This window comes from Montipora capricornis, chromosome 2, assembly GCF_036669925.1.
Source record: "Montipora capricornis isolate CH-2021 chromosome 2, ASM3666992v2, whole genome shotgun sequence".
NCBI classification, from domain to species: domain Eukaryota; kingdom Metazoa; phylum Cnidaria; class Anthozoa; order Scleractinia; family Acroporidae; genus Montipora; species Montipora capricornis.
In genome coordinates, this window is record NC_090884.1 from 57,105,434 (window position 1) to 57,121,578 (window position 16,145).

Here is a 16,145-nt window from a genome sequence, read left to right on the forward strand (position 1 = left end):
GCCCAAAAACCACTTTGGCTCTCTTATGCAGAGCCTTCCCTGGAGACGATGCGGCTGGTCACATGCAGCTGGTCATCGTGCATCTATATGGCGGGTCGGGGGAATGTAGAAGACAAAGACCCACTTGGTCCCCACCAAGACTTGAAAAAAAAAGGCACCTCCCCCGCCCCGAGTTAGGGCGGAGGAGGGGCCATTCGATGGGAGACACTCCCGTCTTTGACTTTGACTTTGTGAGGTGGTTTCCGCATCTTTGAAGCGGACTCCAGTCCCGCACGCATCTTTCATGCGGACTGGAGTCCCGCATCTTTCATGCGGAAACGGGCCACTTTTTTCCGCATTTTTCATGCGGACTGGAGTTCCGCATCTTTCATGCGGGATGCCCAAACATATGTGATGTGACACCCCTTGACCGACCCAGCCATCGGCCAAGACTCCCACTTTCAGTCAGGAGTAAGTATTGGACTTGTAGTAAAAAAAAAAAAACTTTGGCTTTTTTCGTCATCTTGCCACCAGGCAAGATGCCTTCTTTCAGACAGGAGTCACTGCCTGACTTGGAGAAAAAATAAAAGATCGATCTTAGAACAAAGGTTGAATCTCAGATGATCGTAGCGAAAGGCTACTCTACAACGTACAATACCCCGTTCTCTTTTAAGTCGTCTGCAAAGGATCTCTGTCCTACGAGCGTACATTTGCGTATGGGTTTGGGCAATGCGGGCATGCTGACCCGCTTGCCCATCAGAGACGTAGGAGGCCACCGTCCGAAAACGGCCACCCCAAGACTGGTATCAGTTATGACATAGCACGGTCGTTCGAACACAGCACGGATTCTGACTTAGAGGCGTTCAGTCATAAGCCCACGAAAAATGAGGGATGGTAGCTTGGCACCATGGCTCGGTCGAGCCGGTGCAGGTACCAATGGTCCCAATCTGCCGTTCCTCTCGTACTGAGCAGAATTCCTGGCCGAATGCTTTCACAACTTCAGTAGGGTAAAACTAACCTGTCTCACGACGGTCTAAACCCAGCTCACGTTCCCTGTCGGTGGGTGAACAATCCAACACTTGGCGACTTCTGCGTCGCAATGATAGGAAGAGCCGACATCGAAGAATCAAAAAGCAACGTCGCTACGAACGCTTGGCTGCCACAAGCCAGTTATTGTATAACGTAATTACCTCAGAGGACGGCAACTTAGCAATTTAGTGCCTTTTTACTGTTTTTTTGATATAAAGTTATATTTTATATAACTTTTCTGCACATGGGACCTCTTCTATCGATTAGCGATTATGATAGCCCATGTCAAGTTACGCTATGTCACAAAGTGTTACGTCATAACAGTTAGCGTAACCATGGGTTACGGAGGCCCAAAAGCCTCCGTTTCCCATACATTATCTGTAAATTTTCGACCGAAAATCGACCCCCAAGTTTCTGGACCAAACTCTGTCATAGGGTGAACCATGGTCAAAGATGACTTTTGAAGTGAAATTCCCCCCCCGGAACGTAAACCTCTTCATGTAAGCCGTAAATGAAACGTTTTAGAAATTAATAACGGTCAGGCGTTAACGTTTAAGTGGACGGTTGTCGATTGGCTAGAGAGTATTTGACGGGGGCCAACTTCCATCCAAGTGACGAGAGTCGGGGAGGAAATCCAGGAAAGATAGCACCACCCCCCCATTTCCATACAAACTCTCTAATTTTTGACGGTTTGCCATTTTGTCAGGAGGGGCCGTGTGATCTTCAAACTTGGTGTGTCGATAGGTCATAAGGGGGGCAGTAAGCTGTTAGGAGGAGGCAGTCATTCTTTGGAAAGGGGGGGGGACTGCAAGGGTTTAAAGATCGAGAAATTCTCATACAAATCCTTATAAATTTTGATCCAAAAATTTTCAAGTCAGTTTTCGATGGAGTATAACGTAATTACCTCAGAGGACGGCAACTTAGCAATTTAGTGCCTTTTTACTGTTTTTGACATAGTTATATTTATATAACTTTTCTGCCACATGGGACCTCTTCTATCGATTAGCGATTATGATAGCCCATGTCAAGTTACGCTATGTCACAAAGTGTTACGTCATAACGGTTAGCGTAACCATGGGTTACGGAGGCCCAAAGGCCTCCGTTTCCCATACATTCTCTGTAAATTTTCGACCGAAAATCGACCCCCCGAGTTTCTGGACCAAACTCTGTCATAGGGTGAACCATGGTCAAAGATGACTTTTGAAGTGAAATTCCCCCCCCGGAACGTAAACCTCTTCATGTAAGGCGTAAATGAAACGTTTGGAAATTAATAACGGTCAGGCGTTAACGTTTAAGTGGACGGTTGTCGATTGGCTAGAGAGTATTTGACGGGGGCCAACTTCCATCCAAGTGACGAGAGTCGGGGGGGAAATCCAGGAAAGATAGCACCACCCCCCCATTTCCATACAAACTCTCTAATTTTTGACGGTTTGCCATTTTGTCAGGAGGGGCCGTGTGATCTTCAAACTTGGTGTGTCGATAGGTCATAAGGGGGGCAGTAAGCTGTTAGGAGGAGGCAGTCATTCTTTGGAAACGGGGGGACTGCAAGGGTTTAAAGATCGAGAAATTCTCATACAAATCCTTATAAATTTTTATTCAGTTTTCGATGGAAATGGTTGACTAGTTGTCAAATAGGTTAAAACGATGTTTGCATGGGTTCACCCCCCCTGACACACAAAAGCCTTCGTGTAAGACAAAAACGAAATGTTTGCAAGGTTATAAGTCGAAGACATTTTCATTTAAGTTGACAGTTAGTCGATTGTCAGTAAGTACTTGGTCGTGGTCTATGGTCATTAAAGTCACGTGACTTGAAGGTTCATTATAAGGAAGATAAGACCACCCCCCCCCCCCACTTTCATATAAAGTCTGTAAACTTCTAGTGCGTGTCATTTAGTCAGATTTCAAGGAGGGAAGTCGAAACTTGGTCCGTTGGTTGTCTATTGTAAAGAGACTAACATATTGCAAGGAGGGCCACAACGGAAGGTCAGGGGGGGAAATATGACCAATGCAAAGTTGCATGTACAGTCATATTCAATGAGGCATATCTCTGTCAGATTAAAAGGTAACGGTGTAATTACGTCTTCATGTAAGGTAACGTGTGACACTTAGTGCGCATGCGTAAGAGGTAACGTGCTCTACTGCGCATCTCTTAAGGATTTTTTGAAAAATTGAGTGTTATATTTAGCCATGACTTTTTGAGAGCGATATCTCATTCATCTTAAGAGGTAGCGCTATGACATTTGGTATGCTAGTAGGTCTTCAATCTCGTTCCCAGAGCCCACGTATCTTTCGGTCAGCGCCAAGACACGAAGCTCTGGAATAATCAATTTCCGGAACTCCAAGATTTTAGGAGTTCCGGTTTCATCGAAAAGTGAAATGGGGCGATTAGAACTCGAGGGTTTACAACAGCAGCGGCAAATCTTCGTGTTTACAAGTTTAGTTGGATATTTTTTGCGCCATATTCGTAAATTACCAGCTATTTTACACTCGGTAGTTTACGCATGAGCAGTTTGACGAATCAATTAGCCAATCAACCCAGTTTTGAAATTTGATTATTCCAGAGCTCCGTGTCTTGGCGCTGACCAAAAGACACGTTGGCTCTGGGGACGAGATTGGTAGGTCTTGATGTAAGCTAACGTTTGACACTCGCTGCGCACGCGTATGTAGTTACGTGACTTACTGCGCATATGTTAAAGTTCAGTTTTACGTGGGAGGGGGGACTGAACTAGAGTATGTGTATTGCAAAGTCTGCGTTGCCTTGACAATTAGTGGGCACGGTTTTCATTGTTAAATGAATGTCAACGGTTGCATGGTGACAGAAGAAAAGAGGACAGAGAGATATGTTTGGTAAGGATTGATTGGATATTTGAGAATGATTGACACGAAGCTGACGTAAATGGTTTTGCTAACACGAGGTTCGTCCCCTTTGAGCTTTGTGCGTGTTCGTTGAACATTGTTCACAGCTTTCCAAGGTTTTTTGCTATCTGTTAAGCCAGTTTCGTTTATCGGATAGTTCGTAGTTCGAGAAATCATTAGCTTATTGCTTGCTGTTAGCTTTTTCATCTTGTTATCGTAATTTCACGTTTTGCATCTTGTCAATACGTCATTGTCCGTATCGTTAAAAAAGTTGGAGAAAATCCAGGAAAACTTGGTTTCAGAAAGTCTTGTTGCTGTCAAGAAACGAGGCTTTATTCTACAGAAAAGAAAAGAGAGAAATTTGGTAAGTATCTGTGTTACATTTAGCTGTGTCTCGAAGCACTTTCCGTTGGCGCGCAAACTTTGCGCGCAAACACAGGCCTTACGTGTATGTGCAATTCATTGCAATTTTTAACAACGAATGTTTCATGTTCCAAGTCTTAGGGTCAAATTTTAGATAAATGTGTTATGAGACCTCCTTTAGGAAATGCCAATGTTCTTATGAGGTTTGTTTTCATCTCGCAGATTGATCATTTGTGGAAGAGGAAACGTATTAAAAGGTATGTGGATTTTTCTGTTTGCACGCGGGCGCTTCCATTTGCATTGTGTTTGAAGTCAAATTTGAAGTCAAATCGCAATTTTATTTGATCTATGGTGATTGAAAGTCACGAGTGTGGAGACAGAATGTTCGTGAATTTAGCATGTTTGCGCGTCAGTGAAGAATTTTGTCAAATTGAACATTGCCATGTGCAGGTTGAGCTTGCGAACAAATGAGCGCATTATTGGAATAGTGAAGTTGAAACGTTAGTGAAACGCTTGCTTAGATTGCGCGTTATTTTTGCTGAACAATGCAAATGGAAGATTGAGGACATCTCGGCGAATAAAGATCAGAAAGAGGATTGTTGTGTGTGGCTTGAATTTATTGAATTGTATCGATTTTGGGAAACACTGTCATGGAATCGTAAGTGAACCGTTACTGTATCATATTGATGATGTTATTTTCAGATGAAAATTGGCCGTAGATTTGATTCGTTTCTTATCGTAGAAATTGCGCATTGCAAAATAGAAACATTTGAATGTGTTGCGGGAATGTTTAACAATGTGCAGTGAACTTATGATTTTGACTGTGTGATCTTGAAATCGGGACATCCGGTATAAAGTAAAACGCTTGTCTTATTATTGCACAAGGGAGTCTGATGCAAAACTTGCAATGTGCAACTACACTTAGTACTTAGTCTTGTAGCTTGGAATGATACCAAATTCAATTCAGTTGGACAATAACAAAGCTGTTTCATGAATTTTCAAGGGGGAAGAAGTTTAGCGACATAGTAGCGGCAGTGATGTTACAAAGACATTGTTTCAAAAATTATTACCGGCTAATTGCTCAATATTTTGTCAACGTGTTTGATAGTGTTAGATGCGCTTGGCTTTCTAGTTTCCAATGGTACCAAATTTATTGCTATTGGACGAAAGCAAACCTGTTTAATAATTTTTGAAGGGGGAAGATAGTTGGCGGCAGAGCGGTAGCCATTGTCTTATTTTCACCGTACTTCAAAAATTTGTAGCGGCTACATGATTAAACTTTTATAAGCGTGTTTCATATCGTTGGAAACGCTTTCCTTTCTAGTTTACAATGATACCAAATTCATTGATATCGGACGAGAAAAAAGTCTGTAAAAATTTTTGAAAGGGCCGTTTCAGAAATAACATTGCAAATATACGCGTCATCGCGAAAATTGGCCGCCGTTTCAGAAATTCATATCTCCTTTCATTTTGTATGTAGAGAGTTCGTTTTACTTTTATTTAATAGCTATAAGTATTCACTTTTGCAAAATAGGAAAGAAGTTGCATGAATGCTATTAAAAAAAGCAAAATTCTGTAGACGCGTTTGACACGGAAACTATGTACCTTTGGTGCCGGAAATGACACTTAACAGCTAAACAACATCAACTTTCATCGTCTCTCGAACTTCGCAAATAACACCAATTTTAATAACATACATATCACAAGACTCGGTTAAGCATATGGATTACAACTATGTAAAATGTTTGAGCTGACTCTAAATAGATTTGGAGATTTTAAGGTTCAAAGTTGGAGTGACTGGAATTCAAGTAGCGTGATTTGCAATTGACAAAGGACGAAAAACATACAAAACGCGCCGGTGAATTTTCGTTCCAAATTTTCAAGACACATTTCATTGTATACTATAAGAAATGTCTATGAAATTTTCTTGCTATTAAGACGAATATTGACATATTTCGCCTTCTGCCGTTTCAGAAATAATATTGCAAATGTTCGCGTGTTGTTTGCGTGACTGCGCGAGACTAATGCACGCAAACTTCGCGAGCGGTTTCTGAAATTCATATCTCCTTTTATTTTGCAAATAGAGAGTTCGTTTTACTTTTATTTAAGAGCCAGAAGTATTGACTTTTGCAAAATAGAAAACAAATTGTATGAATGCTATTAAAAACGACAACATTCTGCAAACGCGTACGACATAGAAAGTATGTACCTTTCCTACCGGAAATGACAGTTAACACGTAAACAACATCAACTTTGGTCATCTCCAAAACTTCGCAAATAACACGAATTTCGATAACAGACATATGACAACAATCGCTTAAGTATATGGATTACAACCATGTTAAATGTTTCATGTAACTAGCAATGTAATTCGCCAAATTGACCTTCAAATCGGTCTAACTGTAACTCAAGGTACACCAATTTGCATACAAGACAAGGGGAAAAACAGAGAAACCGCGCCATAAAGATTTCCTTTCAAATTTCCAAAACGGTTTTCATTATGTACTATAAGAAATGCACGTGAAATTTACTTGTTATTAAGACCAACCTTGAAATGGTCCGGTTAGTATACTCCGAGATATGATCTCTGAAACATTCGGTTGTGGTCTAGTCAGATAACTGCACCCCCCCACTTTCATACAAAGTCTGTAAACTTCTAGTGTGTGTCATTTAGTCAGATTTCAAGGAGGGAAGTCGAAACTTGGTCCGTTGGTTGTCAATGGTAAAGAGACTAACATATTGCAAGGAGGGCCACAACGAAAGGTCAGGGGGGGAAATATCGGCAATGCAAAGTTGCATGTATAGTCATATTCAATGAGGCATATCTCTGTCAGATTAAAAGGTAACAGTGTAATATTTGACATGGTAGTACGTCTTCATGTAAGGTAACGTGCTCTACTGCGCATCTCTTAAAGTTTTTTTGAAAAATTGAGTGTTAGTTTTTGACATGACTTTCAAAGAGCGATATCTCAGTCAGGTTAAAAGGTAGCGCTATGACATTTGGCATGCTAGTAGGTCTTGATGTAAGGTAACGTTTGACACTCACTGCGCATGCGTATGTTGTTGCGTGACTTACTGCGCATCTGTTAAAGTGTGAATTTCGATAACACACACATGACAACAATCGCGTAAGTATATGGATTACAACCATGTTAAATGTTTCATGTAACTAGCAATGTAATATCGCCTACGAGAATCTTTTCATGTTTCATATAAGTTAAAGGGAACCAATTGTAATGGCTTATTTTCGCTAATTGCTAAGAAGTTATTTACAATTGACATTGTTGATGTTTTTCTAGAAAATTTTCACATTGACTTCATGAAAAATGCCTTCTATTTGGACTGCAGCAAAATCTGTACTGTTTTGATCAAAAAGAAATTGGAAATTAGTCGGTGCAGACGAAAACAGACAACAAAGAATTGTGGAGTATAGACAATGGCTAGCTAGCAAAGACACTAGAGAAAGAGAAAAGACTACTGCATTTACTCGCAGATTTGGCAACATGCAGCCTCTAGCAAATTCAAGTAACCTGTTCTATAAGAAAGATGCAAACAGGTAAGAATTTTGGATGAAACACGGCAGTTGGACTTATTGCAAGAAATGCAAACAATTGGTTTGGGAAAGATTGTTTCCTCGTTTTGCAAACAAGCCTGCTATAAAATCAAAAGCCACTTGCTCGTGTTCTAACGAGAGATACGTAATTCCGAAAAAAAAAGACATACCTAAAGAATTGCGAGACCTTTCTGTTTCGGAAATTGTAGCTTTAAGGCCTTTAGATATCCATGACGGCGAATATGAAAAACATCCTAGTGGATACAGGAAAAAGGGAGGGATGTTTCGATTAGACTGGTCTACTGATTCGGTAGACACGAAGATAGCGCGATTACCTCGAGACAGTAGACGTAAATGCAGAAAAGCCTACAACTATCTCATGAATTCAACAGATAGTAGTTACAAATCATATGTCGACAGACGAGAGGAAGCTATAACTGAAGGCCTTCGCTTTAATTTGTACGATTATGATAAACGAAATGGAGTAGAATGCGCGTTGTGGCCACATCTTTATCCTTTTACTGCTTGGTGTAAAACAGTATTAGACGGACGTCAAAGTCGCTTAAGATCAATAATGGCATACATTACGAAATGTCAAAGTGAAATCCCAGATTACGGTATGAGCCACGAGTTATTACATTTTCATTATGATCTATGGATTTGGACAACAGTAACTGGCGCTGTTGCCACGGCAAAGAAACACAAATGCACTCCAAACAAAGCTTTAGAAGACAAAACGTTTTCCCCAGAATATTGGAGATGGCGACACAGACTCTTACTAGATGCTGTAAGGCAATTTGGTTTCCCCAGTTTGTTTATTACCATTTCTCCATTCGAATGGAGTTTTCCTTTTCCACAATGGTTAGACAATTTAAGAGATCTAACAGGGTATGGACCAACGTGTCTGCCCACCTTTGAGACGACTCACATAGTACACATCTTGGAACAACTGGTACGAGGATATTTATGTGGCTCGAATTCAAACAGATGGTCCAAACATGTTTTTTCATATAACAATCAAAAAGGCCAGAAGAATGTTCAGACTTATTTCTATAGATTTGAGTTTCAACAACGAGGAACTGCACATTTACACATGCTTGTCTGGTTAGAAGATATCGCCAAAACAAATTACCAAGTTATTCGCGCAGACATTCCTTGGCAACACCCTGCATTAGCTCAACGTGTCGTTGAGTTACAGAAAGCAGAAAAAGGCGCCATCAAATTAAACAATGAACCGTCGCAAATTACCGATCAAAACAACAGACAAATTTTAAACTTGTTCCACACGACAGAAGCATTCAGACAAAATTTGCGTGCCTACATCGCTTCAGTTCAACCTGCATTAAAATGTCACATGGACGTGCAAACTACTGACGGGAAAGGCATGGTTTTAAGATACTGTGCGAGTTATGTATCGAAATGGCATGATGCATTCGATAGTGATGCTTTGTTTTCTGTTCGCACTGGCCCATATCAATGCGCTTACAAACATCTTCGAGGGCTAAGACGGTGAGAACCTGAAATGTGGATGAGTTTAGGAATGAAAAAACTGGCTTGGTCACAAAGTAGAACGAAAAAAGTTAGTGCTCCGTTTCCAGGTAGTACTTTCCCAAAAACGCATGAATTATATTGCAAAAGACCCGACACAGAAGACCATTTGACTTACTTGCAGTGGCTACGGCTATATGACGACAAAGGAAAACGATACAAAGAATTCAATAACACGCTAGTAGGCGTCAAAACAAGTAGCCCTTTCAAAGACGTTTACTATTTTCAAGACATTGTCATGAATTACCCACACAGAAAGGTAGAGGAATTACTGCATCCTAACAATGACACCATTCCAGAACAAATTCGACATTTCGCTGTTGCCATGGATTTCAGATCCCAAGTCTGGCAAGACGAAGACGCTATCAGAGAACATTTCTCTATAGCAGGTTATAAACGAGATTACATAGAAACTTTGATAAGTTTCATAAGAAGTGAACGTGACTTTGTACACCTATGGAAACGCAGGGTCCTAGGTGGTGTCGACAACATCATAGAACCAGTATCAACATCTGAAACTGAACAATTAACTCCGGAACAGATACGAACTACTGCCTTAGTTGAATCTGCTCTAGCAAAAAGAGAACAATTTTACGATGACGTAAATGAACCTTTAACGAGAGATGATCAAACGTCTGATGCCGACAGTGAGACTTCAGACATGCCTTCCGATGACGACGGTTCAGACAATCCTCGAGCAATTGCTCCTCAAATTCCCATAACAAACTTAGATTGGCGTCTATTCATTTTGATAAAAGGAAAACCTGGAACAGGAAAATCGTTTGCTCTTTTACATATAATAAAACGTGTATTAGAATTAGAGTACAGGGTGCTTTGTGTTACGCCAACTGGAATGTTAGCTAGCAACTACGCTGCAGCCATTAGCCACACTCAATTTACAGCTAACACAATTCACAGCAGTTTCAGATATCCTGTTGACAAAAAAGAAAGACCTACTGTAAATTGGGAGATAGCTAATTATGACTTAGTTGTTGTTGACGAACTTTCTATGGTGCCTGAAAATATCTTTGCACATATCTGCAATACCATTAGACAATTGCATGTAAGGCCTGTGTTACTTCTATGCGGAGATCCACAACAACAACAACCTTTTGACACTGTTAATGGAAAATCACGAACAGTACCTAATGTGTTACACAACAAAGAACTAGACAAGAACAGCACAGTTGTTCAGTTTTTCACACAACACAGATGTCAAGATCCACAATTTCAAGAACTCCTAGACAACATTCGTCATTATAGACCTTCTAGTAGAGTATTAAAGGCACTTCACGGTCAACGCATTCTTTATTTCAATGAGCCTACTGATAATGACATTTTCAAAGTCCTTACTGAAATGCCAGATGCAATGATGCTAACTGTTTCAAGAAATGCAGCTAACAGAGTAAACAGAATAGCAGCTAACAATTTATTTCAAGACAAACCATATTTCGGTCATATCCAATTTGATAATAGCGACAATCCACAGCCATTGTACAAGGACATGAAAGTAATTATAACTCAAAACAGAGATAAAGAGCTAGGAATTGTAAATGGAAGACATGCCACAGTAATTACAATACAAGGAGCATCTGTTTTTTGAAATTGTCTACGGGACGAATAGCTGCAATCTATCCGGTTACTACTCAAGTAGAAGACACTATGGTTATCAAATATCCTATTGTCCCTGCGTACGCCTCTACTATTTGCAAAATTCAAGGACAAAACCTAAAGAAAATTGTGTTATGGTTAGATTGTGATAACATTCTGAAGGCAGTGCTTATGTAGCAATATCACGAATCAAATATCTCAAAGATTTATATTTCTTGACGCCAACGCATCCACGACAATACAGTCCCGTAGAACAGTCACGAAGTTAATTTCCTTTTTCAGATGGCTTCACCAAGTAAGTATGGCTCAGGAGGTAGCGAACCAGGCGTTAGTTTTTTTAATCACTTTCCTCGGTTTTTCTTGAGGCCCTACGGAGAAATTAAGCAAGAGTATACTTCAGAAGATCATTGCCTAAAAAACATTAACGTACGCAACTGCGAATATCTTAAACGACCGCAAGTTGCATTGAGCGAAATGGCTGAAACAGTCTCGAGCAATCTTCAACAGCTAGAACATTTGTTTATTAACTTGCCCCCCGATGTAGTAATGCCAGAATTGCGCAAATTTAACGATTTAATCAGCAATTTCAACACTAAGTCAGGAAACCAGACAACAGAAACAATGTTGCATGATCTCCTGACTTACGTCATCACAGACGATGACGATGAAGAGAGTAAGGAACTGTCAAAAGACGATGTCTTTGACGGTATCGAGATGATGGGCCACATAATGTACTTAATTGGCAACCACTACCGTCACATGCGCATGCTGGTAAGAAATCCCAATGAATATGCGCAAAAAGGCGATCTACCATTAAATCACGAGTTCAAACAGAAACCGACGTTAACATCTTTAAACAATTGGTGGGTGCAAAAAACCGTTACTTCAAGTGGTGGGGGTCTCTTTTCAAAGGGAAGGAAGAAAAAAACCTCATCCCGACAGCTCTTAGAAGAGCTAGGTGAACGTCCTGAAGAAACCCAATCAGTACAGCCAGAGAGTCCTCCTCAAGCCACCACTCCCACATATTCTGACCTAAAGAAAAAATCCCGTCTCTTAAGGGCACAGGCCGAAGAACACCATGTTACTCCCAGTAAGGATAAGGCAGATACACCAGCTAAAGCAAAACCGAAATCAACACAAAAGGCAAAAAGGGTGTTACCACCAGTATCTGACTCCAGTTCGGACGATGAGCCTAGTCCACCCCCCAAAAAGAGAAAAGAAAGTGTCAGTAAACCTAGGTGTAGTCCCAAAGCTAAGACAATGTCCGATGTACAGCAACAAGAAGACATTTACAGTCAATTGCCCTCAATTGAAAAAGCAAAAAGAAAAAGCACAAAAAAAACCAGTGAGTACACACATCGTGTTGACACATGCAACATCGTAATGCTTGTTTCTCAATTGATTAATTAACGATGTCATGATTTCAAAACGTATGTATGTGAATACGTCAATGTTCAATCAACATGACATGTTTTCACAGTAAGTTAATTGTAGTGCCAAATTGAACCTGCAGATGTCTCTGAATAAACCGTTCTCAACTGTGCTTGAAGATTACAACGAAGATGCCGTCTCGGCAAGTGGCGACGAGGTATATGTGAACGTTACGACCCCTGCTAATATTCGACATGTCTGTGAAAAGATTGATTCGATGTCTCTGAGAGACGCAATACCACCATCTGAAACTCAAGACGTCCATATGACACCTGTCTCTCCATTACACAACCGCCAAAATACACCTCCTAGGACATTGCACGACACATCCTCAGATACACTGCCATTAAACGTTACATCACAGCACAACCAAATAAATCCTACAATTCCACCACCACCACCACCACCTCCAAAAGATGCATTGCACAACAAGAAAAGAACGCCCCGAGCGTCATCCACCGATTCATCGTCGTCAGCATCATCACATTCATCGAAACACCGTAGATCACGTTCTATGCATGTCCCACGAGATTCACACAAACGCAAACAACACTCATCACACAGACATTCAAAACATCACAAACACTCAGAACACTCTACACCACGTCACTCATCACCACCAACAAGACGTCATTCACCACCACCAACTGTACCTCGCAGATCAGACACACCACGACACTATTCCACGTCTCGTCACACGTCAGACACTGCAAACACACACTCATCATGCATCATCTGGCAGAGACACTAGCTGTCAGAGAACTCCAGAAATAAGAGACAAGAACACCTCGAGCGCGGAGATGCTTTAATTGTGGGAAACCCGGCCACGTGAAAAAAGATTGCAGACAACCGCGAAGACGGTTGAAAACGGCACAAAACCAAAGAGCGCAGTGTTTCGTATTCAAGGCACCAATTACTAATTTGCATATACACAAGTAATTCTTTCAAGAGTCCTATCAATACAACGTGTCAAACAAAATTTCTGGTCCCTAAATAAGAACAATTTTATGCAATGTTCTAACCGAAAATGCCAAGTTTGCTATAGTTCTATTTGTTTATTTCCTTTTTTGCAATTTTAAAACGTACGACCAGTAGTCACATCACGAATCTATTTAACAACAGAATTCAAAATATCCTAACTTGTAATGATAGGATTCTAGAAACTATTTCGTAATACTTATTCACGTAACCAATCTAACATCACCATTTTGTTTCTTTTCTCAAAAAAATTTAAAAAATCAAAAAAAAAAAACCTTGTACAAGTCATACGATTCCCATCGCCGGTGGAGAGGTAATACGCTTCGTACCAACGGAGGACGTATATTTCCCGGCTACCTAATGATGGTCGAGAGACACGTGACTTGCTACATCGATAGTTCATTTCCTTTTTCAATATATTCCATATGACAACTCATTCCGCTGACCTTCTTTGCATTCCGGCAACAATGAGTCTGTGTGGTCAACAGATGATACCCCCCGCGTTATCTTATGTCTTAAATGCCTTACACGTTTAGTACATAAGATAGCGCAAGATAATAGTCGTTTTATGACGGGGACCGGAAAACCAATGCCATATGCAATAAATGTTTCAGTCTCCTATCTCGTCTCTGCGTATGTCTCAACATTGCCCATTGCTTTCTTATACACTATCAGTAAATATTTTCAATCCTAAGACACCATTTTAAATGATGTCAATATCATTATGCTTCAAAAATCATTTGGCAAAACGTCACCCCCCTGACCACCTCTACATCGTCATCTACTCGTTACCCTCGTTTTCTCCATAAATAGATACTAAGGAGTCTGCTAGAGGATTAATCAACTTTTCGATAGAAAAGACTTAAGAATTAGAGTAGATATGATAGGGAGAGCCGACATCGAAGGCTCAAGAAAGCAACGTCGCTACGAACGCTTGGCGAGGCCACAATGCCAGGAGCCCCTGCGGGAAATATAGACAGCTGGGTGGGAGGTGGGGCTACCGAAATTAGGTATCCGACTCGCCCCTGCGGTAACTTGTCTGACACCTCTGGCTTAAGACTCCTAAGGGGCCAAAGGATCGATAGGCCACGCTTTCGCGCCGATAGATGCACCGGACTGCTACCGAGAGTCCGGGTCAAGCCAGCTTGGACCCTTTTGTTCTACGGCAGGTTTCCGTCCTGCCTGAGCTGACCTTGGGACACCTGCGTTACGTTTTGACAGATGTGCCACCCCAGCCAAACTCCCAACCTGACGCTGTCTCGGACAGACCAAACCCCTTTTAAGGGTTCAATGCTTGAAGAGATCCGCTTGCTTGCGGTTCAGCGATCCTCATCCGATGAGTTCAAAAACACAAAGAGTAGTGGTATTTCACCGTCGGGCCCCCCCGTTAAAGAAAGGACCCTCCCACCTATCATCTACACCTCTCCTGCTTTCAAACCACGGCAACTAGAGTCAAGCTCAACAGGGTCTTCTTTCCCCGCTGATGCTGCCAAGTCCGTTCCCTTGGCTGCGGTTTCGCTAGATAGTAGATAGGGACAGTGGGAATCTCGTTCATCCATTCATGCGCGTCACTAATTAGATGACGAGGCATTTGGCTATGGATGCACCTGGGCCAATTTCCGCAAGAATGTCCCGCCGACCTCCCACGGTCCTCGCCCAGGCTTTCGCTCTTTTGATTAAGATGTAAGGCGGAGAGCTTGAACCGCAGCCATAATTCCGATCGAGAGGTCAGAGAAATCTGGTCCCCAGAGGGGATTAACCACCATTCTATCTGACCGCGTACGTTGAGCGGTGGAAATGGCTCACGATCCTATTTCCGCGCTCCAAGGTTACAAAGCTAAGTAGACCAAGGCTCACTCCCAGGCTTCGCAGCCCCCGGGCAGATGGTAACGCCATCGAGCCCCTCCAATTGAGCGCTACGGCCGAAAACGTGATTTCATTCGTACCGTAACGATCTCGGATCCACTCACGGACTGACGGAGTGTCATAGTATTCGCACTTGCTGCCATGGGCCCGCGCCAGGTCAGCATTGTCTGCTACGATCGTGACATCGATGACAGTCACAGTCGAACCACGCGTGACGATCAGATCTGGCCTGCGTATTCCCGCCGGAGTGGGAATAGCTGGCTCTCGGGTGATGGCGTACCCTTTCTGGGTCAGCGCCTGTCCAACAAGATCAAGGATCTTATCGTGCCGAGCAATACGAGATGCGTGGGTTCTGGGACACACTTGTAAGATGTGCCCCAAGGACTCTACTCTGCCGCAACAGTCGCATCTGGTCGTAGCCTGGGGACGGCCTCGACTCGTTCTTAGCGCGGTACCAATCAGGTTACCCCTAACCTTTATGGCAGCAATGTACGAACCCGCGGTGTTTGGAGCACCGCACCCCCTCACCGAGTTTACCCATTGGTGGAATTCTGGCACCTGTGAAGCATTTGCAAGGCCACGACCGTCCGCCGAGTGGTGTAGCATCGCCGCCAGAGTCGCCTTCAGGTCGCTCGATGATGTAATCTCGCGACCGTTCAGCGACGACCGACGGGTCTGCTTGGCCAGGCCCGCGCTTGCTGATACTGTTCTTAGCATTGCAGCAATCACAGGATCCGGTGAATCCTTCAGTCTTGAAAGGCGTTTAGCCTTCATGAGAGGAACAACGTGCTCCTGGAGAGGGACTCCCAACCCACCCTCAACCACCGGGGGCATGGAAGAAGGGTATCGTGGTGTCCTTAGGCAATTTCAACCAGGATCTTACGGCAGATCTCACCATCCGATCGAGCCATTTAAGATACTTAGCGGATGC